The following is a 25,676-nucleotide window of genomic DNA, read 5'->3' as shown; positions in this document are numbered from 1 at the left end:
GGACCATCCATGCTGCTGGGGGGGATGCCCAAAGCCCGAGCGCTGCCCGGCTGCATCCTGCCCGTCTCGGGGACATGGTGCCCCGACACGGTGCTGTGAGCCCCGGCTGATGGATCGGCGATGTCGCCGAGGCTGAGCGGGGCTGGGGGTGTCTCGCCAGCCCCCGCCAAGCCGGGCTCTTTGCAGTGCTGCTGCTGGACAGTGCCAAGCCTGCTCCGAGAAAAACCAGCATCGAGTAACTCATGGGATGTTCCTCCTCCTCTGCTGAAGGCACAGGAGGACAGTTTTGGAGCGGCCCCTTTCAGCTGGTGTTTTTATCTCCTCTTAATCTCAGCTCTCTTCTCTCACACCAGCACTCTAAATTCCTTTGGATTTTCATTTTAAAATAGCCTTGCTTGGCTTTTCCTTATCAAGAGAGAGTCTTTTCTTGATTTATCGCTTGTGACACAACCAGTTGGGTAGTCTGATAATCAGATTTAACTAGTTGGTGTGCTGCTGATTAGAAGTAGGGTCCAAACTATTATTTATCCTGGTGTCATTAGTTTTTTCTCTAATCAAAAAACATGCAGCAGTAGAATAATGTTTTCCCTTTCAGCAAAGAGAAACAAGCTGCAAGATCAGGAGCCAGGTAATGAGGGGAGGCACTGCCAGTGTACAGAAGATTGCAGTTATGGCATATTTTGCATCAAGCTACAGCGAACGCAGTGGGAAACCAGACAGTTAAAACTGTCTTGCTGGCAAGAAAACGACTCCAAATAGGGACTTTGCAACATAAGTTTAAGGTAAGAAGAAAGCGACTGTGTTTGTGTATGCCCTGAGCAGCGTGAAGCATGCCGGGGGGTGCAGACCCCCAGGCACTGCCCCTCGGGCCCCCACTCGTGTTGACTGGTTGAACAATGCTGCGGCTGCGTCCTGCAGCGCCCGGTCCTGGGCTTGGGCTCCGGGGAGGGCCCCTTGGCCAGCACATCAGGAGTGGGGCTAGCTGCTACCCTGGCCTGGGCTCAGAGCTCAGATGGGCTCAGCCCGAGCTCCAAAGACCCCTTCTCGGGAACAAATATCCCTGCGGCAATGCTAAGGAGAGGGCTCTGCGGTTTGCAAATCCGCTGGGATGCGGGTGGGTTTGGGAGCCAGCGGACAAGCTGGACATGGCTCTCCTGCGGGAGCTGCTCTCCCCGGGCAGAGAGGAGCACAGGGAGCCCCGGGAGGCACAAGGGTGGCAGGGTGGGTTTCACCCCAGTTGTGTTGTTCTGCTCTCCTGACCCCAGCCTGTCCTGGGGGGCAGGGACCAGCGCCCCTCTCCACCAGCACCTCTGTCTCTGCTGCCCAGCAATCCCATGGGAAGCCAGGTCGGTGGGATGCAGCTGCTGCTGCTCCCAGGTGGCTGTGGTAGCAGAGGTGAGGCTGGGAGCAGATGATGGTGTGTGATACCCTACTACTTTATGGCTATATTTTTAGAAATGGCTAACTTTGCTGTCTGGTTTCCCTGTATTGTTTAGCTTTGCTGCACAGCACCTATTGCCAAAATTATGCAGACGTCAACCAGAGCTGCAGTTGTAAAAATGAACAAATCCTCCCGTGACAGCCCAGGGCAGCTGTTTTGGCAGCAGCTGGCTGACTGCTGGTGTAAAGTTGCACTTGGGACAGCAAGGCCAAGTCAAATTCAGGTTTCTAGCTCCATCATTTGAAGTGGGAAGAGTGTTTGGCCGGTGTGTATGTGGGAGAGTTGGGGTTGATACCGCTCGGCTTGCTAACCTTGATGTGACAGTGTAGGCTGGCTGTGGTGGCTGGCTCCTGTCCTGGGTGGCCACGGGGTCCCTGAGCTGCTGCAGTGCAGAGGAGCCCCCTGTTGTGCTGTAAGGACAGACCATAAATACTTTTGGTTCTGCTCCTTCATGAGCACATGCCATGCTGCAGCAGAAGGACCACACCGACTGTCCTGGGCTTGGTGGAGGAGGCTGGGAGAACAGAACTGGAGCATGTCTCCTCGTAGCCTGCCCCTGGGTGCAGCAAACCTGTTGCTGTTAAAAGGAAAGTCTTACCGATGGTTTTGGGACTCCACTTTCATCCTCCAGACTGGCATTTTTTGACAACATAGAACAGGTTTGAGAGGAAGGAGAGCAAGTGTTCTACCCTCTTTGAGGTCCAAGGGAGAGCAGGGGAAAATTCACCCTGGTGCAATGACACGAGCAGGGTGTGTGAGATGGGATTGCTAGATGTCTGACCTGGTCGTCTAGGGGGATTGCTCTAGCATCTGGAAAGCCCTTTGCTTCCCCACAAGAAATGGCTGATGTTTTTTCCCCTTTCTTGCCCGGAGGTTTTACAGTGCTCTCTCGTTGCACACTCAGTGCAGCAGAGAGGTAACACGGTTTGAAGACCAGGGCTCAGAAGCCCAGTCCTTCTTTGAAAGGAACTAGGCTAAGTTGGGCTTTGTCTGAATAAAGCACTGCATGAAGTGTTTGTGCGAGGCGGCCAAAGGTGAAGTGCGGAAAGCAATGCCTGTTACCACTCATAAATAAGAAAAGATGCTGCTCTTTGGATGATGTCATGGCAAAGATGTGCAGAGGGATTTTTGCAGTGTTGATCGATATTGCTTGGCTGTGGCATGTCCAGGAGGCTCATAATGCCTGCAAATAAAATCCTTTCAGGCCCTGGAAGGGGGGTTAGTCTCTTAATAACACAGTGCAGAATATAGATGTCTATTTCTAGCACTGGGAGCTTTGCATGTGAAAGGTTTCAGCTGCTCTTCCCTGTCCTGTTCTTGTTCTGATCTGTTGTGGTACTCCTCTGTCTGGCAGTGGCTGCCTAAAAGCTAAATACTGGGGTGGACTCAGGCTCCAGTGTAACTCCTGACCATTTCCACCCCACCCTAAAATAGCAATTTTAGAACTAAGGTCGACAGCCAAGTGGTGTTCCCGTGGCACTGGCAGGGCTGGGGGGGGGGGGGGGGGGGGGGGGGGTGGTCCCTGTAGGTAGCGTAAGTCCTAAAGTGGCAGTGGGGTTACTTTAATCCAGGAGAAAAGATTACAAGCCTGTGAGCACCTAATATCCCAGCTTAGTATGCTGACAGCTGCTAAAAACCAGTGCTAAAGAGACTGGCAAATATAGTAACATGAAAAGATAGTTTCCCATCTCCCTCTCCTCTGGGTGAATGTTTCATCTATAGCTTTGCACGTCGCAACGTCCAACTGGAAAAATACTGTCTGCTCAGATAAAGTACATATAAAACCCGTGGCCCAGTTCTGTAAAGCCAGAGTGATCTCAACCCTTAAAGTCTTTGTTAAACATGAAAAAGACTTTATATTCCATGAAAGATCAGACTGTCAGGAATGGATTGCTGTTTGATTGTGCTCTGGTCCAAGTTACTTTGCTCTTTCCTCCCAGGCTTTAGCAGGGTAATACTTATGTTGGGTTTTCTTTAGTATAGATGAAGACCTCATGTGGAGGTCTCGAGCTGGTGCGCTGCTCTCCAAGGGCCCTGACCACCGGCTACAGCCCCCGGGACAAGTATTGCTACGAAAATCAGTGGGTGGCTTGACTGGTGCTGAGCCTGTCCGGCTCCTTGCCCCTTATCGACTGTTGCAGGCTCTGAGTCTGGATCTAGCAGTTGTTCCTATGTGGGTTAAGTTGCTGTTGCCACTCGCATTTTTAAACCTGAGCATCTCCTGCTGCGCTGCGAAGGTGAGGTCTCTGTGGCAAGAGACCCAGGTGTAGACCTTACCCTGCCAAGAGACAAGAGTTTTCAGAGCTTCAATATAGTTCATGATTTTCAGTCTGATTTACAGCTTGGGAAGATGGGTTTCAGAGCAGAAATGAAAACTTGGTGGTTATTGCTAGAACTTGATGTCAGTTTTGTTCTAATTTTTTGCCCTTGATAAATGACAGCATTACAGGTATTTTGTCCTGCATCTGTCATTTCATCCATCAGTCTAAATGTGGTGTATGTCCTTGCAGCCTGCCCACGATCTTGCAACTGAAACAATAACGGCTGATTTGCCCCCCAATCCCCCCTACACTGAGGATGGTCAGCACAGCTGAGCAGAGCGGAGGCAGGTACGTGGGGGGAGCAGGCGGGGAGCTCCGTGCGCAGCAGGAGGGCACGGGTGGTTTTGGCGGAGGGGGTTGCTGCTCCGGGTGTGTTGGGGTCTCTGGCTCCTGCCGTGGGAGCAGCAGGTCTGTGTTTGGAGCTGCTCTTGGCCGTGCCGATGGCTATTCCCTGTGCCTTGGCAATGGGCTAGCATGGGAGCTGTGCAGGGCGGGTGCTCTGAGATGCTTTTGTGCCAAAATTAATGATAATGGGAGAATTAACTTTTGCCAGTATTCCTGTGGCAGTGCATCTGGAGGCTGAGAAGATTGCTGTGTGGGTGCAGGTGGAGCAGGGGACGGGTCAGGATCCGGCCGGACTGGGCAGGGATCTCACTGTAGCCCCAGGGCTGGAGATGCACCACGGCTCTGCGGGAGCTGGGCTTTGTGGGGTGTTGCGGGGGTTGTAAGGCAAGTGGGCAAAGTCTCTGTGGGCAAACACCTCGTGGTGGGTTGTTTTCTGATGGGGAAAACATGGATATTTCTGGTGCTACCCCCCTCCAGCTTCGAAGACTGTCTAAAACCCGCTGGCACTGTTATCTTTCCCCTTGGCTGTTGCTGGCAGTGGGACGCTGCTTCGGAAGATGCAGCCAGAGATGTGTCTGCACAGCATGGAAAGTGGGACTTGGGCTCCAGAGTGTGTCCCTGCAGGTAATTCTTGGGGCTGCCACCCCGGTGTGACCACCGGTTCTGGCTGATGTGAGTCATGGACTCCTCGGCTTCTCTGAGCACAGGGTGCTGCTCCTGGGCTGCCTGTTCTGCAGCTTTGCTTGGCTTTAATTTTGCAGCATTGCCTGGAGAGCTGAACTGAGCCAAGGCTGCTAAGCAGAATATAGTGCCTTACAGGGCCAAGCTGGATTCTGCCCCAGGGAAGTCCCAGGTACCTTCCTCCCTTCCATACAACGTCCATTTCCACTAGTGGATACTGAATAACACTGAGAGGAAGCATTACCTCTTTTTTTTTTTTTTTTTTCCCTGCAAGACCTTGGTTATTGAAAGCAAAATAAACCATGTGTCTTGGACAAATATTATGATATTTCATTATTCACACTAAGCGTGATAAGTGAGCTGTTTTAGGGACCATGGTACATGATTTATTTAGCTTGGATGTGGATATAAATCCAATCTTTGGAGGAAGCATTATAACTGTGTAGGAATGCAGATGCTCTCATGTCCACTGGAGCATAGCCAGTACCTAGTACCTAATTTGTATTGTTTTAATGTAAACAGGGCACCCAAGACCACTTGTAACATGTTATAGGAACCAGGTGATTTCACCAGTGTCTAAGGAGAGCTGAAAAGTGGAAGGGGTGTGCCAGATCTTCAAATGGAGAAGGGAAGTTCCATTTAAGATAAACATTTCTTCAGTGCATAAAATTATTGATTACTATGCTCAGGATAAAAGGGAGCAATAGAAGAAATACTCTTTGTTTTGTTCCATTGCCTTTATCTTACAGACAGCATTTTGGGATTTCAGCTTGGATTGTCCACATCCCTAGAACAAAACCAGCAGTGATGTGTGTGTTGCACATATGGAGGGGAGGCTCCAGCTGGAGCCTCATCCCTCCTGGTGTGTTGACAGTGCAGATCAGGGCACTTTCCCCTTGTCCCACTGATTTTACATAAGATGCTTGGCCAGGCACAGCTCTCCAGGGACCCCTCTCCTGCTCAGCTGCCTGCCTCGGTGGGATGGGGCACAGAGTGTTTGGTGTACCCAGGCCTGATACAGTTGCTTTTTCTATGAGTTATTTTTTTGTCTAGGTTTTAATTTTGCTTCAGAGCCTGGGATGCTTTCCTAGGTCTCCAAGATGGATAGCTGCTCTATCCAGCAACCTGTGCTCTATTAAAAGAAATGTTTCAGCTGCAAAATATAGATGGTGTGGGGCCGGTTAGCTCAGCTGGTTAGAGCGTGGTGCTAATAACGCCAAGGTCGCGGGTTCGATCCCCGTACGGGCCACTGCTTTTACCTGGACTACTGTGTTCAGCTGCAGGACCCCCAACATAAGAAGGATGTGGAGCTGTTGGAGCGAGTCCAGAGGAAGGCCATGAAGATGATCAGAGGGCTGGAGCACCTCTCCTGTGAAGACAGGCTGAGAGACTTGGGGTTGTTCAACCTGGAGAAGAGAAGGCTCCGGGAGACCTTATAGCAGCCTGCCAGTACCTAAAGGGTGTCTACAGGAAAGATGGGGAGGGACTTTGTACAAGAGCAGGCAGTGACAGGACAAGGGGTAATGGGTAGATTTAGATCAGGTGTAAGGAAAAAGTTCTTCCCTGTGAGGGTGGTGAGGCACTGGAACAGGTTGCCCAGAGAGGCTGTGGATGCCCCATCCCTGGAATTGTTCAAGGCCAGGTTGGATGGGACTTTGAGCAACCAGGTCTAGTGGAGGGTGTCCCTGCCCATGGCAGGAGGGTTGGAACTAGATGATCGTTAAGGTCCCTTCCAGCCCATACCATTCTATGATCTGGGTGGAAGGCTTGAAAGCTAATAGGTTTTTCTTTGCTTTTAAGTATGCAAGAGCCAGATCCTGTGAGGTGCTGGTATATTTTCCATGGTTAAAGCTGCTTACAATCAGTAACCCCAGCTGGGGTTTGGCCCATGCTGGTGATCTGTGAGCCTGTTCCAGTTTTATGCTGGAGTTTTCCAAGAGTTAACACTGGACTATTTGTATTTTTATGGGTGTTGGCTGACAGGCTATTTATGACAGCAGAACTACATGAATTAATATTCATAGACTTCCCCTGACTATACAATACAAATCATGAATGGTTGTGACAGTGTGCCCTTGCTCAAACCACAGCATGGCAGTTCCTTAGATGTAGCTGGAGCATCTTTGTGCACAAATTTAGGCTTTCCTGGAAGAGCTCTGCCATTGCCTTCAGCAGTGCAAGAGCAAGTCTGTGCTGGTTGCAGAGCGATGCAGCCCTCAGTGCACACCTTGGTAATTAAGGTGACCCTTCATCCCTTGAGCTGTGGTGGCAGCTGGGCTATGGGGATGTATTGATGGGCAGGAGGCTTCTGGGCTGTCAAATCCAGACCTGGACCTGAGCGGCTTTCCAGGCATCATAAAGTGGCTTTGCAGTTTGATTTCAGATCTGAAGGACATTATGGGAAGTGGCATGAACATATGTAGTAGAAAACTGTATGAGTGTGTGCTGGCACTGCAGCCAGCCCACCACAGTGGCATGGCCCTGCTGAGCACAGTGGGGCAGGTAGTTATTGCCAGCAAGACCCTGCCTGAGCTGTGACAGGACCGACCACCTTTGAGGTGACAAAGGATTCGAGGAGAAGGCTGGCAGCAGTGAAAACAAAGGACAGTGTAATTGCTGTTGTAGTGCTCACGGCGGGTGTAAGCAGGACAGGAGTGCACATTTGGTGGGTCCAAGCCCAAGGCAGAAGAGCCATTGCTTTGTGGGGATGCGCAACAGGAGCTGCGACAGCTCCATGTGGCCGGGTTGCAGGGATGTGGAGACGTGTCCACCTTGTTCTCAAGCTGCAGACCTGGGGTGGAGGCAGAGCCTGATGGCCCTGTCTGCACCGGCAGAGGAAGGAGCGACTGGGGTGCTTGTGGGGGCTGGAGGAGAAGCTGTGACTGAGCCACACTGAAGTTGAAGCAAAAGATGGCCAAAAATAGAGAGTACAAGAAAATGAATTGACAATGATATAATAGATGGAAGGAAAAAGTAGAAGAGGGTCTAACAAGATCCCGGCTATGTCAGAATCAAAAGGGATTATATATGTGTGTGTAAATCCCTCATTGGAACTGGTATCCATATGTGGAAGAAAGCAATACTGCTTTTCTCCTTCCACACACTATTTCTGGTGCTCTGTAAAGTCATGCCCAAGACTCACTGGTATTTAATGAAGAAAATGCTCAGTCTTTAGGGAAAGCAGTGCCAGAGTCCAGAAAAATAGATACTTTAATAGCCATGTGATTGAATAAATGTTATTCTTTCCCTTGTTTTTATAATAAGAAAAAGCATTTGGTGAGAAAGCTTTATCACTTTGAAGACTGACATCTTCCATCATTTAAGCCCTACTACTCAGATATGGAGAGGGGAAAGGGGAAAGTTGCATGTCCCTGAAGAAAACAAGCAAAACATGCCGGAGCCTCCAAAGTGCTGTGATGCAGCTGGTGGAGAGCCTGCAAAGGGAGCTCGAACCTCTGAGCCAGGGCTCCTGCACCTCAGTTCGTCTGTACTGCGGGGAGAAGGTGCTACGTGTCCTTGTGGAGAGGGGCAGGTGGGTCCCTGTTCTGGCAAAGGCCAACTTGCTGAGTTGGGATTCAACAATTCATCTCGGCAGTGGAGGTGGAGAGCCAAGAAGTCCAGGGGTATGCATGGTCACATCCACGGCTGCCCTGTTCTTCCTGAAGAGGTGTCAGCAAATGGCAAGATCAACCAACTCTGTCCCTTGGTGACAAGAAGTAGCCTGAAGCCCTGCTGTTATTGTTGATTTGGAGCCCTTTCTTGGAAAAAGCCAAAATTATTCATCCTCAGTACACAGTGGTTATAAGCAGAAGGGCAACATTTTCCAACAGTTTTTTCCCAGACAAATATAAATACACATGTGAATATTTTGTGTGCTCATGTCTGTTTTGCCATGTTCTTTGTTGCAAATGCCCTTCCCCCACCTAAGCAGAGCAATCAAAAATCCCATTTTGACATTTTCAGCTCAATTTTTTCCAATGATATTGTGTGAATGCTTTGAGGACTGATGCATGGGGAAAAAAGGGATCACTTTGCGTGTCTGTTATGAGCAGGGCAGGACATAATGGGCTTAAATGCACTAGGGAAGAGTTAGGAGAAATGTGTCCAGTGGTGGGGATGGAGGGTGGTGACAGTCCTCCCCGTTATGGGTTTACCTTGTGTGGCTGAATGGCGGTGGAGGTGTATGGCACACTCATACAGCTGCATCGGAGCCTTCTTGCGATGCTAAGTGAGGTGAAATGCGCATGTGAAATTGCAGTTCTGAGGCTTTCTCACTGTACACTGATGTTATTTTTCTTTGACAACAGACACAGCTCCTGTTTTGGACAAGGGAGCAGCAATGTCTGCTCCACCTGCGAAGGATGATGGTGGCTGCTGAGCTGCATTGACCTGCAAGTACAAAGGCAAGGCTAACAACACATGTTAAATCTCAGGTGGGTCTTACATGGGCAGAAAATCCTTCCTTTTTGTAGTAAATATGCTGTCAAATACACTGGCAAGCAGAGGAGGAGCAGGAGATGTTGGTGTCCCTTAAGGGACTGGGTGAGCTTTTTAAAAGGGCGGTCATAGCACAGCTGGGCTGCTCAGATGTGCGGCGGTGAGTTCATATTTCCAAGGTTTGCTGCAGCTGGCGGACAGCTTGAGGAGAGCTCTCTGCCGGGGCCAGGGCTGCGTGGCTGCTGAGGGTGAATCTCCTTCACTCCCCGAGTTTTCATTCCACGTGCTTCCACTCCGCCCTCTCATTTCTTTTATTATGACAAGGGTATTTGTTACTCACCCTGCCACTAGAGATGGTCTCAAACATCACCTTCAGCTTTGGGTAGCTTCAGGTTTCTGGTTTGGTAATCCACATTACACATTTTGCAGTTTGGCTCCAATCTCCAGTTCATAAAGTAGCTGGAGCTGAGGCAAAGCTCCCAGATTGCTCTGTGCTGCTTTGGATTAAACTCTCAGCCATCCTTCTTTTACTGTTATTGCTTTTGAGGCTGTATTTTTTTTTTTATTGTTTGGTAGTCTCTGTAAAATGAAAATAATAACAGTAACCCTCTGAGGCTTTGAGCCTAACACCTGCTGGAAGCAGAGCTGGAATCTGTTGCACTAGTTGCTGGTTTGCTCTCCAGCGCTGCCTGCCTCTGGGTTGTCATTAGGAAGCAGAAACTTATGATGGCAAAGAATCTACCCTGGGAAATGCAGGAGAAGAGGAGGGGAAAGGCACTAACCTGGGCTGCCGGTGCGCTCGCAGCACGAGAACAATGAAGGAACTCCTCAGTCGGACCCCACTGGGTTTCCTTTCCAAACCTAGGTGGCCACAAGTATGGCTTTGTTCCTTTAGGAAGAATAATATTTTTGAATATGCAGAAGACCAAAGAGCTGGGTTGACTGATAAGCTCTTCAGGGTGGTTGTTGGATGGAGATGCTCTGAGACGAGCAGTGCCTGGTAGTGAGACCATGCTTAAAATGGCATAGCTACAGGTCTGGAGACAGAACAACTCGTGTAGCCTGAGGTGAAGTTTAAAAAGAATTTGAACTGTCAAAAGCAGAAAAGGGCATTTGAAAACATAACACTCTGCTTTCCCAGTTACTTGTGTAACTAAATCAGCTAACCCATGTGTCATCTACAGTCCAATTCTCCTTTTATAGTAAAAACAAATATTGGAGGGACTCGGGGCCAAATGCTGCTTTTTTTGTCAATCTACATTGTTGGCATGGTTTCCAGAGCTGCTGAGCTATCAAATCTTGACCAGAGGCAGGAGAAGTGGTGATGGTTTGCACCTTTCAGAGCTGGACTGCATCATCGCCACCTTCCAGGGAAGACCTTGGGCATCCTCAGCACCGTCAATGCCCAGTGTTTGGAGCATACTTCACCTTCCTTGTGACTGTTGCATGGACACGGCTGCAGTTCTTCTTTAAAATATCATTAATGAACTATGACATATAACAAATGAACTGATGCAGACCGTAGTGTTATAACCCTCCTAAAACTAATGATTGGGCATTTTCTACATGGTGTAGAAAGTAGAGAGGGGGGCAAAAAACAGATGTAAGCAGTCCTGACTTAATTTTGGATGGTTTAAATGCAATGGTAGTTGGTGCAGGAGCTCTAGAAAATCTCTTTGAATGTGTGCAGAGTAAGGACTGAGAGTTTAGACTTTCTCCTGTGTAGAACTCTTATGAAATAGTCTTTCTTTTTAAAAAGCTTCTGTATAGACTCTTTAAAATAAGCAAAAGGAATATTTCATAAAGGTGACTGAAGAACAGAAGTGCTTCTAGGAGCTTTGAATAAAAAATAGATGTTGGTAATGGATGTGCCAACCTTAAATATTTTATCAAACTGGAATTATTTAATTAGAGTTTTGCTTTGGATCAATAGGGTATGGGAGACTGTAGGATCTGGACACAGGGGATTTTGATGCTATATCAAGATATTTCAGACTTTGATTTGGAAATGATTTTCCACTTCAAAGTACAGTATTTTGTATGTTGGGTAACAAATAACACAAAATGAAAAGCCTAAATACTTGACTGGCATTTTTTTTCTGGATCTAGAGGGCTTGTTTTGGTTCAGAAAGAAGCCACACTTTTAAATCTTTCATCATGTTTTTCAAAATAGACATGAGGACTCAAGGTCCTGACTGACTCCAGAGGTCAGGAGGGCTTTGCATCCTCTGTCTGTTTGTCCCTTGCCTGTCCCTGAATCCATGAGCAAGGCCGCGAGCGTTACCCAAACCTCAGCAGGGGATAGCTCCGGGGGAGACAGCCCGGATGCATTTAGCACTAGCATTAGCGAGCACTGCAAAACTTTTAAGACAAGAAGTGTTTCCGTATCATTCTTTGAAGCACAAGGCAGATTTGTGCTCTTAGTCACTTTCTCCATGATAATTTCATGGCATCGACATTGCACTGTAGCGAAACAAATCGCTCCGGAGAGCTAAGGAAAAAAAAAAAAAAGGTATATTTAGTTTATCATAACAAACGCACCGGCGGAGGGAAAGGAGGGTGAGCCTGCCTTCCCGCAGCGAGGGCGGGCGGCGGCGGCTGTTCCCGGACGGACAGCACCATCTAGTGAGGTCCTGCCCCAGAGCATCCTCCTCTGCCCGGCCCGGGCTCTGCTTTTCCTTGGGGAAAGTTGTATCTGGCGGATTTGCCCCCTAAAAGAAACAGCCAAACTTTGCCGTGGCTTCCTCACAGCTGGCATGGACAGGTTTTCGGAGAGCAGGTAGCGGAGCATCCCGGCTTCTGCCTGCTTGGGCGGTGGGAAGCAGCTGGCCAGATGCTTCGGGCTCCCTAGATGGGGATGGAGAGAGGAAGAAAGGCTGAGAGCAGCACTAGGGGAATGTGCTGCCTGTGCCTTTGTCCCTTAAGAAATAGGGCTGGTTGTGTAGGTGCGCAGGCGGTAAAAGGGAAGTGAGCCATTCTCTGAACTGCAATAATTTCAGTCTTATAATTATACCTTCTGCAGGTGTGTTTGCATGCTGGCACAGTGGATGCGAGCAGTACAGTTTGAGCTGCTCTGTTGAAGCAGAGGAGAGTTTACTGACTTTGGTGAGGATGGTCCTTTTAGAGGCCCCAATATCCTGGAGATGCCCTGTTTGAGAATGTGCCTTTTTGTTCCCTCACCCTCCATGAGCAGGGTGTAAGTAATGACGTTTTATAGACCCAAACCCAGAGCATCGCAGCAGAGCCTGGGGAAGCCTGGAGGCCCATTGCTAATGCAACTTCCTCTGCTGGTGTGGTGTCTCCAGCCCCAAGCACCGATGTGAGACATTAATTTCTCAAGCCAATGACAGCTGTGTCTTTGAACAGCGATGGAGAAAGAACAGTTGATCAGGTGAGACTTTAAGATGTAAGACTTTATTTTTTTGAGAAAAGTATGCAGCTGAAAATACCAGGGAGAGAACGATGTGGCTTCAACCTGGAGCACAGGGAGGGCGGCTGTGTTAGAGGGCAACCAGGAGGTTTATTTCAACAAAGCATTTGGGGAACATTTGTTAATATTTCATAGTTGGGCTTAAAAATGGAGAAAATAGGGCTTAAAAATGGAGAAAATACTATTCCCTTCATTTTTTAAAAGCTAGGTGGAGCAGCTGCAGCAACTGGGAACGTTAATAACGTTGCTGCTCTTTGTGGCATTTAACGATGCGCTGTTTCCATGTTGTGTGCTTTTGAGTCGCTTCCAAGGTGTTTTCACCAGGAACTCCTATTTTCATGGATTTTATTGCTTGGAAACATAAAATCCATTTTGGGTTAAATAAGGCAGGTTTGTTTTGTCTGAGGTGTGAGAAGAAACTAGCTCTGTAAAGTGATGGCCATAACTTCAAAAATAAGTTGAAGGTGTTGTCTGTAAAATACCTGCTTTTGGGGAAGGTTATATTTTTACTTGAATGAAACTGTTGCCCCAGTTTTCCATTGTGAACCCACAAAACAATGAGTTTTTGAAGAGGGGATTGTTATATGACAACCCATTTTATTAAAAAATTTTGTCAAACACAGCTCATATAAAACCCACATCTACGAACAATGTTCCTATAGTGGTCCCCACCCTTCTTATGGAATAGTGTTGCGTTTCTCTTTGAGGGATGCTTAAACACAATACAAACACATGTGTCTGCATACTGGATAAAATCATTCAGCTTAACCTTAAAACACTTCAAACACTTCTACTTAATAAATAGTTTTGAATTTCCTCTATAGGCAGAATTGGCGCATTTACAGGCATAGGGTTGATTTATTGTTTATTTAACTAGTTCTAAAAGCATTTTAGACTTTGAGACTCAAGTGGTTAGTTTGTGCGATGATGTAAATCAGTGGATCTCAGCCGAAGCCTGTATTGACTTCATCCTAATCCAGATTAATGCGTCTTGTCTCTTAAACAGTTTCTTTGATCTGTTTTGCCGAAGTTTGGTGATCCAAGATATTTTTTCCTAGTTAATCAGAATGAAAGTAAGTCAAACCTTCATCCCCAGTTATCTCTTGGTCTTTGCACGCTTGTGTTTTCCTTGCTTGGGCAGGGATGAGCTGAGGAAATCCTTCCACAATGCTGTTAGCCCAGCTGGGAGCACAAAGCACCCCAAATGCCAGAGGATTCCCACACGGCTTTTTTAGCAATCTGGGTAAACATTTTACCACTCACATTGTTAATTCAGTGGCACAAGATTATCTCTTCTTGCTGATTCCTGGGCAGCTGCCCTGACTTTGGTATGGGAGAGGAGAATTTGGTTCTTGCTCCTCCTAATAACGTCTGCAGTTCAGGATGGCAGCCAGCATACTGGCTGCCTCAAAATACTCTGTGGTGAGAGTTTGTAAGCAGGAAAAAGAGATGGATTACACATCTATGCAGAGGGAACAGAAAATCTGAGAATGATTTTGTAAGGCTTCGTCACCAAGAGATGAATCTGAAGGGAACCAAACCTCATTAGCTCCACTGCTCATGGAGATGCTTTTGCTTTCCTTCGTTTCCCCTCTGTCACAGAACAGATCGCTTTCTCCTTATTTCCTTTGCTGAGATTCATTATCCCCTTGCTGGTGCTGCTGCTCCAAAGGAGAGAACAGGCTGATCTTAAGCTTCCCTGTCCAGCCTGCCTGCCTCCAGAACAGTTTTGATTTGTGATGGTTTGTGTATGCATTTTTCTGAGCAGGAACGAGGATCTGGTGAACTGTGGGAGCCCAGACCCCCCCTGCTCCTCCTTCTCCCCCCCAGCAAGCCAGGTAGGGGCAGCACTGGCAGCTCTCCAGGGGATGGGACTGATGCCGAAGCCCCGCTGTCCGGAGCGGCCGCCCCGGTCAGCCCTGCTGTGCCTGTTGTCAGCTCAAGCCATGGACGGGCCACGGGGTGCCGGTTTGCCAGTGCTGCTGTCTGCTGTGGTGTACTGGAAGGTGATGTTGTGAAATTCTGGTTTTGCAACAAGAGCAAACATCAGAGCATCCTCTCTTCTGTGGCTGGGTTGCCCAAGGGCTGTGTGTCGGGGCTTGCCAGGATGGGGGGGACTGCATGCAGCTGCCCGTGCCCCCCCCGTGGTCCCAGCAACAGCCGTTCCCTGGCATGGGGCTGCCGGCACTGCCTGAGCTGCAGCGGCTTGGCACGGCTCGGGGAGGCTGAGGGTCCGGCCAGTGTCCATCCAGGAGGGGACAGAGGGTGTAACACTGGGAACTGGGAAAAGTCTGACAACGTGATCCGCAGTAGAGTGAAACACCAAGAGTTTGCTGGGTGGGTGCTGCAGACATTGTGTAAACTAAATGTTTCTTCTAAAAGCAAGAGGTTTTAGGGCTGGTGCTTCCCACCAGTGCAGGGATGTGCTGTTAGCACTGGGCTCTGCCCTGTCATGCTGGAGCAAAGGATGCTGTGGTGTGGAGTCAACCAGGAGGCAAAGCAGGACACAAGATATAGCGGTGACTTTATTCCAGATGATTAGAAGTAGAGGGCTGATTCACTGCTGACTGTTCTCTGAGTGAGTTTGAAATCAGTGAGGAGATTGCTCACCACCAAAATAACTTAGTTTGGCAACTGATTTTGATAAAAGAGCACTGAGCTGGACAAATCTGCCTGAACAAATTCCCCTGGAAGATAATTTTTGGATTCACTTCTTTTTCTTGTCTATCCAATATTTCAAAGCAGTGGATGAGATGAAAAAGCTGAGAAGGCAGGCAGCCCGGGACTTGCCTTTGTTCTCTGCTGCAGCTCTGTGCTGCTTTCCAGCCGCCTGCCTTTTCCCTTTGTTTGATCCTGCTCGCCAGCCTGAAATGCTGCATCCCCTCTGTGGTCTCTGCTGCCGGGCGGCTGTGCCAGCTGAGGCTGCTGCCAGGGTCAGCCTGGCCGAGGACAGCCTGGTTAGCATTTTGTGGCTCAGAAGGGAAGGGTTACTGTGGGTTTTTTGTGGTGTTGCTGAGCTCTGTTAACCCAGAGTTCAGGGATTTTGGCACAGCAGCTTCCCCAGCTCTGCCTTGCCCCGTGACCACTGCTCCGTCTCTGTTCTTCCTCCGGTTGTTCTCATCCTCCCAGGTTTCAGTGCCACTGAGGGCTCCTGAAACCAGAGCCTCATTCTGGATGAACATAGATGTGGATGGAGGATTTTGGGCAACTGGGTGGTTCCCGAGCCTCCGCACCCCAGGGCGCTGGGTTGAGCTGGTGTGCGAGCGCAGGTTACCCGCGGGCAGCACGGGGTGCCTCAGGCTGTGTGTCCTGCTATGTAGGATCAGTGCAGAGTGTCCTGCTGGGTGGCACATCTCCTCGGACCGGGGTCCCTCCTTGCTGCAGAAGGGCTGGAAAAGATCTCATCATCCGGAGCATTAAGTGCTGTGTCGGATACCACACGTGCTACTCGCAGTGTTCCTGGGGACCTCTTCCTTGCAAACCAGTGGCAATTTGTAACTGCGCTTTGGGAGTGTTTCTAGATGTCACCTCTGTTGAACCCCTCTGTCACACAGGCATGGCTGTGGCTCCCCATATACTTCTGAGGATGAAGCCTAAGATGCCTTTGTACAGTTTGCAGCCAGCAAATGCTGCTGTAGGACTGCCACAGCGAAACACATGGTGGTCCAGAGTCTGACTGCATTGAACACATATTGAATAAGGAGGTGATGTTAGTGTGCACAACTGTGTGATAGATTTATACCTCAGCCCAGTGCACTAAGATTGTTTCAGATATGTTTTTGAGGTGTGTAATATAAAATGAAAAATTCTTGAACTTTCAGCTTGTGTTATGTTGCCAATGTAAAAAAAAAAGTAGTTGCACATCTCTTTCTTCAGTGAGTGTAAGGACTCTGCAGAGGTCTGCATCTGGGCACAGGCTGTGGTCAGCAGCACAGCACTCCAGCGTTTATCACTGGACTGAACATACGTGCCAGGAGCCGGTGGGGCTGGGGACACTGGAGGGCTTGTGCTGTGCTGGTGGGCTCGCTGCCACCCCTCTGTGGGACAGGGACAGCCGTGTGCTGGCCTGCACAAAGGCAGCCTCTCAGCGAGGCAAGAGCCAGTTTTCACTTTTGTTCTTTCCCAGCTGCCACTCTTGCAGTGGGAGGTCAGTGGCTGCAACACAGGAACTGGTTCCAGTCCCGTGAAGCTTGGCGCATGCTGGTGTCGGTGGGGAGCAGGGCTGTGCCCACAGCTCTGTCCCCTTCCAGCAGGCTCTCTGTCACTCTTTATTCTCATTTGGCTTTGCCAGTACCGGCTGCAAGCGTTCACTGAGAGCAGGAGCACTCTTCCAGCCAGCGAGCCCCACGAGGGTAAGCAGATCAGTGTCCTCGGGCAGTGGACAGCTGACTTTCCTGGGGCCTTGCAGGACAGGGCAAAACTGCCCCTCTATCCTCCTTTGGGCCACCCAGCAAGGCTTTCTCCAAAGAAAAAGACAAAGATGTCATGCACGGGGACTGCAGGAGCCAGCGAGCAACCCTGTCCCTGCACCCAGGCTGCGAGGGGTGATGGGTGCTTCCTCCTGCCGGGTCTGCTGAATTTGCTGATGTCCAGTCTCTGCAACTGGTGGTACCTGGGGGACCGTGCTCAGCTTCTTAGGAAAGAGCTACAGCCAAAATACAGGTGAGGGGAGCACCGGGCAGCTGGCACGGTTTGGGCTTTCCTTTCATGGGTGATGGAGATGGCAGTGGCTGTCCCCATTGCCAGCAGAGGAGGCCCTGGGTGCTGAAGGGCATCCAGGCAGGTTCCCCATGTCCTTACCACCCTGTGTCTCTTCTTGCCTTGTTCCCCCACCCCAGGCAGGTTTGTGGACTCTCTGGATGTGGCGGGGCACGGGGACATGGCCATGGACTCCCCTCCGCTGTTTGCTGACTGCGAGATGCATCTGCCAGTGCCTCACACCTACAGTGTCCAGGCGAGCTCCCGTGGCTGCTCTGCTGCAGCGTCTGTCGTGGCACAGGGTGCTCCGCGGGGCTGCAGCGGGCAATGCCACCAGCGTGGCATCCCTGATCTGCCTGGAGAACTGCCCTGCGAGGGGCTGCGCCTGGCATATGGGCTACGCACAGTTCAGCAGTGAGGAGCTCCAAGCCTTCGTGGCCTGACCCTGCACCCACTGCAGCCCATGGCCCCGCTGACCCCCCCTGTGAGACCAGAGTGCGGCAGCATCCTGGTATTTCAGCTGCAAATGCCAGAGCACACATTCATCTTAAAACCACTGGACTATTATATTCAGTTCTGTATTTTTGGGTAAGTATCTGCTACATGTACCTATTTTGACAGAGTTATTTTTACTCATTAAAACAACCATTTTTTGGTGTACCATTATATTTATTGCTTCTTCCCTTCATGACTTAATGATAAGAAAAGATAACTCTGGTTCTGGCAGGAACCATTGTTTTTCTGCTTGAACTAATGATAGTATTTTAATAGCTTCAGATAAAGGATTAGCACTTGGTTTTGGCAAAGAACTGCTTTTACTGCTTGAAATAGTCTGGAGTGTGCATTTTGAATGGGCAAGTTGCCATTAAAAATTATTTGTACCCACCCAAAAGAACAAAGCCCAACTATTTTTACTCCTGGGATAAAACAAAACCAGGCAGAAAAGCCTGTCCTAACTGGGGTTTGGGTGAACACAGCTAGTCTGCAGAGAACGCCTGGCCAGCTCCTCCTGTTCCCATTCAGTGCTGGTCTACCCTGGGCCAGAGCATCCTTGGGCAGGTATTTCAGCAGACACCTGTATGCAGAAGAGACTCTTCCAGCTGGGTACAGCCCTGCTCCTTCCAGTGCCTGTGCTGGATCTGAGCAAGCATGGGGTGTGTGGGTTACACGGCAGCCCTTAGCCCTCTCTACTGTGTGGTTTGAGCCTCCTGCTCTTCTAGATCCAAGATGATCTGCGGAGCGAGGTTACAATGAGATGGGTTTAAAGGTGTTTGCCAATGAGCAGTGCCAAGGGGTGTCCTGCATGTCTCCTGGCTCTGTGCCTGGCAAGTGACTGCCCTGCTCCATCCTCTTGACTTCCAAGGCTGTCCCAGCTGCTCCGGAGCCGGTCATGCCCCATGCAGCAAGTGCTGAGGAGCTGGCATGGTACATTGGCCTGGGATCCTCGTGGGATTGCTCCAGATATCATCTCCACTGTGAGAGAGAACAAAACACACGTATTTTAAAAATACTTTGAAAAGTGCATGATGCCAGCTAACCTCCCTTGTCATCCTCTGTCTTTTTTTGAGCGGCCAGATGAGCAAAGAGCTTGGTTGTGTGAAGACAGCAAGGCAGGATCTCTCCACTGGGTCTCTTGGACATTGCCTTTGCAATTGTTCTCCCAGGTGGACAGGATATACAAAATTGGGAGTTTAATATGGGATGATGAAACAAGTTTCCTCTGCTTTCTGAGAGGAGAAAGCTACTGTACATCTCTGACAAGTTTCTCAGAACGAAGAGGAAAGTGTGAGGGAAGAGACATAAATCATTGTACAGCAGTTTAAGAACTGAAGATTATGGGGCTGATTCAAAACCTATAAATCTCTGGAAAATTTTGTGAGCTGGAGTTAAATTGGGCCCCATCTTCTTTGAGAAAAACAAGACCAAATTTATACTGAATTGGGTCAAAACTACTAACACCCTAAATTGAAAACCTGGTCATGTAGTAAAACCATTCCACATGGCTACTCAAGGAAACACAGAGCATTAGGAAGCATCAAATAAAGGCACCTCATAAAGCTAGAAATGCAGTTAGGCTTTCCTGGGGGTTTTGGACAGAGACTGGTTGCTGTGCTGGTGTCCCTTCATATGGGTTGCACTGACATGGAAAGATAAAGCCACAACGTCAATAGCGAGGTTTTAGTGCTGATGGCTGGAGTAGAAAGTGTCAGGACGTGCCTGAAGGTCCATCATGTGAGTATGATGCGAAGGTGTTGATAAGGACTAATATGAACCAGTTTCCCACTGAATGTGCTTCTCTTTTATATCTGTAAATATTGTTTTAGTTAACTGTCCATCTGTAGTCCACTCAGTTTTTAGTTTTTTAGTGTAAATAAGCATCTAGAAAGGTCGTCTCTTTTTTTTTTAGTGCTGGGTTTGGATAAGAAGCTATTTTTCAGCTCTTTGGGGGGGTAGGTGTTAGTCAAGCGAGGAGGTGATGTCTGGCAATGGGAATGACTTGTCTCTGGGGCAAACGGGCCAGGGAGATGGTCACAGCACCTCGTCCCGGCTGGGTGCACAGTTCCCTGCCGGGCATCTTCCTGGGAATGCTGCCTGAATAATCAATCCATGGGATCAGTAATGCTGACATGCTCATGGGGCTAGTTGGTTTTAAAGTGTGCCTGAACAGGGGCTGGGATACGGTGGGTGATCGGTCACCCTTGTGACAGGGTGGGCTTGGTCTTGTTCCTCCTGGAGAGCTGTCTGAGCCCACCCAGATGCAGCCTCTGGGCAGCACGTGCAGGCAAGATCAGATTGTCTGGGGCAAAATATACATGAGAAATTGCCCTTGCTGGTGACGAGGGCTAGCAGGGCGCTCAGCGGGTCCCAGGCAGAGGAGAAGCTCTTCCCCCGCGCTGCAGTCCCTGCCGGGTACCCGTGCTGCCGGAGCCCAGCGTCCGAGCGGCAGATCCTGGGCAGGCAGGGATGGGCCGAGCTGCGCCGGGGGCTGCGGCATGAGCACGTAGGGGATGGCAGGGAGCACCGTGGCCTCTTCCTGCTAGCGGAGTTTATGAATGTCCTACAGAGCAGCGTCGATGGCATTTGGAGTTACGTTGCCGAGGGCAAGCTGCGCACTGCTCTCCGCTTTCAGCAGTTAAGTGCTTGACTGGATATAGGAGGCTTATTGTGAAGGTAAAATTGAGGCATGAAATTCGTATAGGGGCAGAGGGCTGGCAGGGGAATCTCCTGAACCACTAAATCTGAGTCCTGAACCAGATGGGTGTACGGTCCCTGCATGGGTATAAATAACAGCCCCTGCTGAGTTCTGCTTATCCGTGTGTGACCATGCACGCAGCTACCGCTCTCTGGGCCTCTCTAAACAGGTGGTACTCAGAAAATCGACCTCAGCAATTCTAAATGAGAGAACTATTTTTTTATTCATTTTTTTTATTCTTTGTTTTCTTTCTGCATATAGAGTACCTGTATTTTCTGTGGAGGAAGTGGTAGATACACTAACAATAATGACATTTATAGTGATTGCCCACATTGTAAAAATTCAGGGCAGATGAGGTAAGAAAAACTCAAATACCAGTCCAAGTGGCAGCTTGGTTACTAGGATCTCATTTTTTCTCTGACAGTGGAGGTGAACAAATAGGTGCTATCTGCAAACCCAGCTAAATGAAGAATACACACCAGTGTGCAGTGGGGTCGAAAGGCCTGTTTCTAGCAGGCAATTATAGCACCCATGCCGAGCTTGCAATGTGCTTTACAGCTATGGAGAGAGTCCCAGCGCGTGGTGGCTCGGTAACACACAGGGTCCTTTGTGAGAGCTGGCTTTACACCCGCCCTGTGCAGACTGTTATTAATGAATTACGCCACTTTAATGCCTGGTTTCTCCAATCAAAAGAAATCTGTAAATCTGTGCTTTGCTCTGCAGAGACATCCAGTAGGCAAGGTGTAGGGATTTTTTCCCCGCTTTAGAGTTATCACTTGAGTGCATAGCTGCCAGTGCTCAGGTTTGCTCAGCTCTCCTCTCCTCCCACCCATTGCCCCTTGGTACCGGTGAGCTGCAGCAGCAGTGGGCTGCAGACAGGGCACGCTTCCTCTCCGCCACCGCTGTGCTTTAAGGCCACTCACACCAAACACCCCAATTCATGTGTTTTTCCCTGCATAGGTGCTCTTCCTGCCGTGGGGAGGGCCAGGTGCCTTGTGCCTGGTGCGGCGCAAAGGGCCTCTTGCTCTGCCGCTTGGAGCTGACCATAACCTGGTAAGCGGGAGCCAGATGAAGCCGAGCTGGGCAGTTGGTCATGCTGTCACAAGGGGACTGGAGCCTGTCAGCGCGGTGGCATTATGGGGACAGGCTCAGTGTCACACCTGCAGCTGGAGCAGGCGCGGGAGCCTGCGCTGGCTCCTGGGGTGAGGGCTGCCTTGCACCAGGTGATGCCACGTGCTGGGGACCAGGCAGGCTCCTCGTCCTGCTGCTGGTAGCGTTGATGTTCAAGGAAAAGGTGAAGCTTTTACAATTTAGAGGGAAACAAAGCGCATTGTAAGCCAGGCTGCCCCGCTAGGAGCTGGCGATATCTACGCTGAGCTATGCAATGTGAAATGACAGTGTTTACAGTACGTGCCTTTGCAACATTTAGAGATGGGGAAGCTGCAAAGCTAGTAGAATTAGACAGAAAAAAAAAAAAAATACTCAGGCTCTGAGCAGTTGTGTTTAATAAAAATAACCCAGGATGCTAAACTAGGTCACTTCAGCACTGTCCTTAGAAGGCACATCCGTATGTCCTGATGGGCATTCAGTGCTGCTCGGTCAGGCTTCACTGCTCAAGTCTTGCGGCTCTTTTCCTTCCTCGGCGCAAGTCACGCAGGTCTCCACACACACCGTGAGCATGTGGAGGGAGAGCTGCTCTGTCCCCCCACAGGAGCTGGGGGTGCCCGGCTGGCAGCAGCCGTCGGTCCCACCTCCCCTGTGTGCGGGAAGATGTCCTTGTCCTTGTGCCTGGCATCAGGCTTGATGGAGGAGGAGAGGTTAAACACCAAAGAGAAACTTCAACGTGCTGCTGAATTCTGGATAACAGAAGGTGAAAGGAGACATGCGGAGCCTGAAGCAGCTATCCTCGGTGTGCTCCTGCTGCAGCTCGGCCATGCAGCCTGTGAGCAAGAGCATGCGGAGCAGCCGAGGGTGGCTGGGAGCTCGCCCTGCTCTTTCCTCCAGGAAGAACAGTGTTGCTGAATACGTTGTGGACAAAAGCCAGGGGTTTCCTCTGTCCTGCTTCCAGGAGATGACAGGGAAGCAGCTCTTCAGTCATGAACACCATTTGGTAATCTGCGTGTTAACGCAGCAGCTCTGTTACTTGTCTGGAAACTACAGAACACACTGACATAGTTACGAACTTTAACCTAACCATAAAGTAATTTTCAGATGCAGAAACTGAGTAGATATAAGTGGTAGAATTTATCCAGGAGAGTTTCACTGTTTGTTAGTGGAAAAATGTAACAGCAGTTTTGCGGTGGCTATGTAACGTGGAGCTGTTCATAGGTCTCACTGGATCCTTGCGGGTGCTTAGAGCCTGCCTGGATGTTAGAGACAGCTACAAGTACACAGTGCGGTCATTAAAAGGGACAAACCTGAGCTGTGAACCAGAATTATGAATCCTAACACATAAGGATTTAGAAAGATGTGGCTCTGCAGCTTGGGCTGGAGGAGATGGTGTTGACGAGCCATCGGTGATGGTGGGAGCAGGCGAGGGTCGAGCCCCTGGCCGGGACCCTCCTCGGGTGCCGCTCTCTTGCTTTGCCTCCTGGGACCGAGGGGTGCTGGTGCTCTGAGATACTGCTGTGCGCAGTCCTGCGGATGAACCACCACGCAGTTCCAATGGGTGAAATGATTGTCTCTAGAGCAAAGTTTGTCCATGAAGTATATGCCAAGGAGGACACAGGCTGTCAGTATTTGTCTTTTTGTGATGAACAGAGATTAAGGCATGTGTGTTGCATCTTTGTGAGGATTTCCCCTTAATTGTTTAGACAGTCTCTCTCGGGTGCTGAAAGTGCATCCTCTGCCTCTCGTCTGCCAGGTGACTCCTCTGAACTTCCCCCAGCCTGTCATGCGGGGTGCGGAGTCCTGCCCTGCCCTGCATCAAATGCAGGTGTTGGAAGAGACACGGATGCTGAGACAGGTAGGGATGCATCTGGGGACTGAGCTTCATGTGGAGGGGCTGCAAGGGGGATCAAATATCTGGTGGGGACCTCTTCTCCCCAAATCCATCTGTAAAACAGAAGTATCTGATGGTCACGCAACACAGCAAAGGAGCATTGGCCATGGGTCAGTCCCCTCTAATCCAGAAGGAACTTTGCTTTCGGCTTAAAGCTCTCCCAGCTCAAAATGTGAGCCTGCACCAAAACCTCTGGTCTTGGAAAACCAGATGACATTTAGTTTTGCTCATACCTACAGCCATGTCACATTTTCTAATTGCACATGATAATCCTCAAATCCCATTATTTAATGCGGTTAAGCATAACCTATTATCCTATTCCACAGAATCAAGATTTTCCTTTGCTGTTTTTTTTTTTTTTTTTCTTTTTGTAGCTTGTTTTTTTTCCAGTGGAAGGGGACAATTCAGTAACAATGTTATCATGATCCAACAGGCTGTTTGGTACAGCTTTGTTTTCCTTTGTATCATACTATTCACATGCATTTAAGGGTGTGAACACTCGTAAGCAGTTATGTTTTTGAGCTCTTAAAAATTACACAGAATAATTCTACTGTTGACACATTTCAGAGTCTCTGATACAATATGCAAAAATAGAAAAGACACATTTTCCAAAAGTGTGTCCCTAGCAAAGCACGAACGCCAGCAGTAAGAACCTAGCGCATCCAGAAATAATGCTTCATAGCTACACAGTCAGTGCAGCCATTATAAACATGCTTGCGAAATGTTCTCCAGGCATTTGACTGGATAAGGACTGCATCGTGTATGTATGTAGCTACGAGGTAGACAATATGCAATGGTATACGCTGTACGATGGGGCTGTGTGGCTGTAAGTTCATGCTGGGATGTCGAGCTCCTGGATGACAGCGGAGCTCAGTGATGCCGGATGGCTCAGGGAAGGCGACAGCAATGTCCGTACCAGAGTTAGCTCTGCACACTTCCTTGCTAAAGGGAAATAATTTTCCTTTCTGTCCCACTGTTCATCCTGTGTCCCCTGTGAGAGCTGTGCAGAGAAGCTCTGCCGGTGGGCAATGGGACAGGTACTGACCCGGGGAATGGGAACGCCCGTGTCGTGACTCACCTACCCAGAGCCCTGGTAAGCTGAATGATAAATTTCCGTTCTCTGGTGTCATTCACACTGCTAAACATAACTGCGTTGGAGGCTGTCCTTGCATAGACTGTCTGAACATAATTAAAACCAGCTTGCGTTTGTGGTGTTGATAGCCTTAGCTACGTTAATTATATTCCCAAATGAAGCTGCCAGTCTCCTCTGTCCAAGTTTGCAGCACAGCACAGCGAATGGAAAAGCAAATCTCGCCTGGCTGTCGTTACAAAAGGCTTCAGCACTTGGGGCTTGAGGTTCGTGTCACAGCCCAGCTGCCCTTGGGAGGACTGAGGTGGCTAACTAACTCCCCTGGTTAACTGCCCTGGTTAACTCCCCTGGAAGCCCTGGTGCCGAGGAGGAGGTGGGGTTGTGCAGGTCTCCAGAGCTGCTCTGCAGGGCAGCTCTTCCCCGCCTGCCCCATTACTCTTCTTTGTATTTTTAAGAAACTAGCCGGCCTGCCAGCCCCTGGCTCCAGCACTGGGCTGCAGCAGCCCGCAGCAGCCCCCTGCTAATGTGATTAACACTGCCCGTGACACCGCACAGACACGGCGGCAAAGAACAGAGCCCCTCCAGATGCACGCAGCTAATGGGCTTTATTAACGTGAAATCCAACTTGGCATTTACTGAGACAGGTTTGGACTTGGATGGGGAAAGGATAATCTGGTGTTAATAACCACGGCCAGGCCCTGCCCCTTCTGCTGTCCCTGCCAGCGGGCAAGCTGCAGAACTTCACTTCTGGACTCTGCTGGCTCCCTGGCAGGCTCTGAAGCCCCAGTGGCTGCAACAAGGCTCTAACCTTGCAAGTAGTGTAGTGTAGTTGGAGTCTTGAATGTATTTAGGATGCTTAAGCCATTGATTTAAGGTCTAAAGAAAAAAAAAAGCGCTATTATCAATAGCTGCACAATTTGATTTGGAAGGACCCAAAAGGACAGCAGCTCCTCCCGCTGCTGCTCTGACGGATCAACAGCTGCATCTGGTCAGGCTGTGGCAGCCACAGCTGCCTCCAGAAATCAGTGGCTGTGGCAGT

The 25,676-nt window shown here is 49.6% G+C and overlaps 2 long non-coding RNA genes and 1 other non-coding gene across 3 annotated transcripts; all 3 read left to right on the top strand.

Moving 5' to 3' along the window:
* The first annotated feature begins 532 nt into the window (after positions 1-532).
* On the top strand, positions 533-9,512 carry LOC115333396. Its single transcript, XR_003920778.1, has 3 exons — positions 533-782; positions 3,952-4,050; positions 9,096-9,512. It is a non-coding gene; the product is annotated as an uncharacterized LOC115333396 (long non-coding RNA).
* Positions 5,964-6,037, top strand: TRNAI-AAU. The gene has a single exon. It is a non-coding gene; the product is annotated as a tRNA-Ile (tRNA).
* A 2,776-nt stretch (positions 9,513-12,288) lies between the features above and the next one.
* Positions 12,289-17,704, top strand: LOC115333397. Its single transcript, XR_003920779.2, has 3 exons — positions 12,289-12,616; positions 16,532-17,007; positions 17,494-17,704. It is a non-coding gene; the product is annotated as an uncharacterized LOC115333397 (long non-coding RNA).
* Positions 17,705-25,676: the final 7,972 nt, after the last annotated feature.

This window comes from Aquila chrysaetos, chromosome 20 (assembly GCF_900496995.4).
Source record: "Aquila chrysaetos chrysaetos chromosome 20, bAquChr1.4, whole genome shotgun sequence".
NCBI lineage: Eukaryota > Metazoa > Chordata > Aves > Accipitriformes > Accipitridae > Aquila > Aquila chrysaetos.
This window is presented reverse-complemented; position numbering and strand designations above follow the sequence as displayed.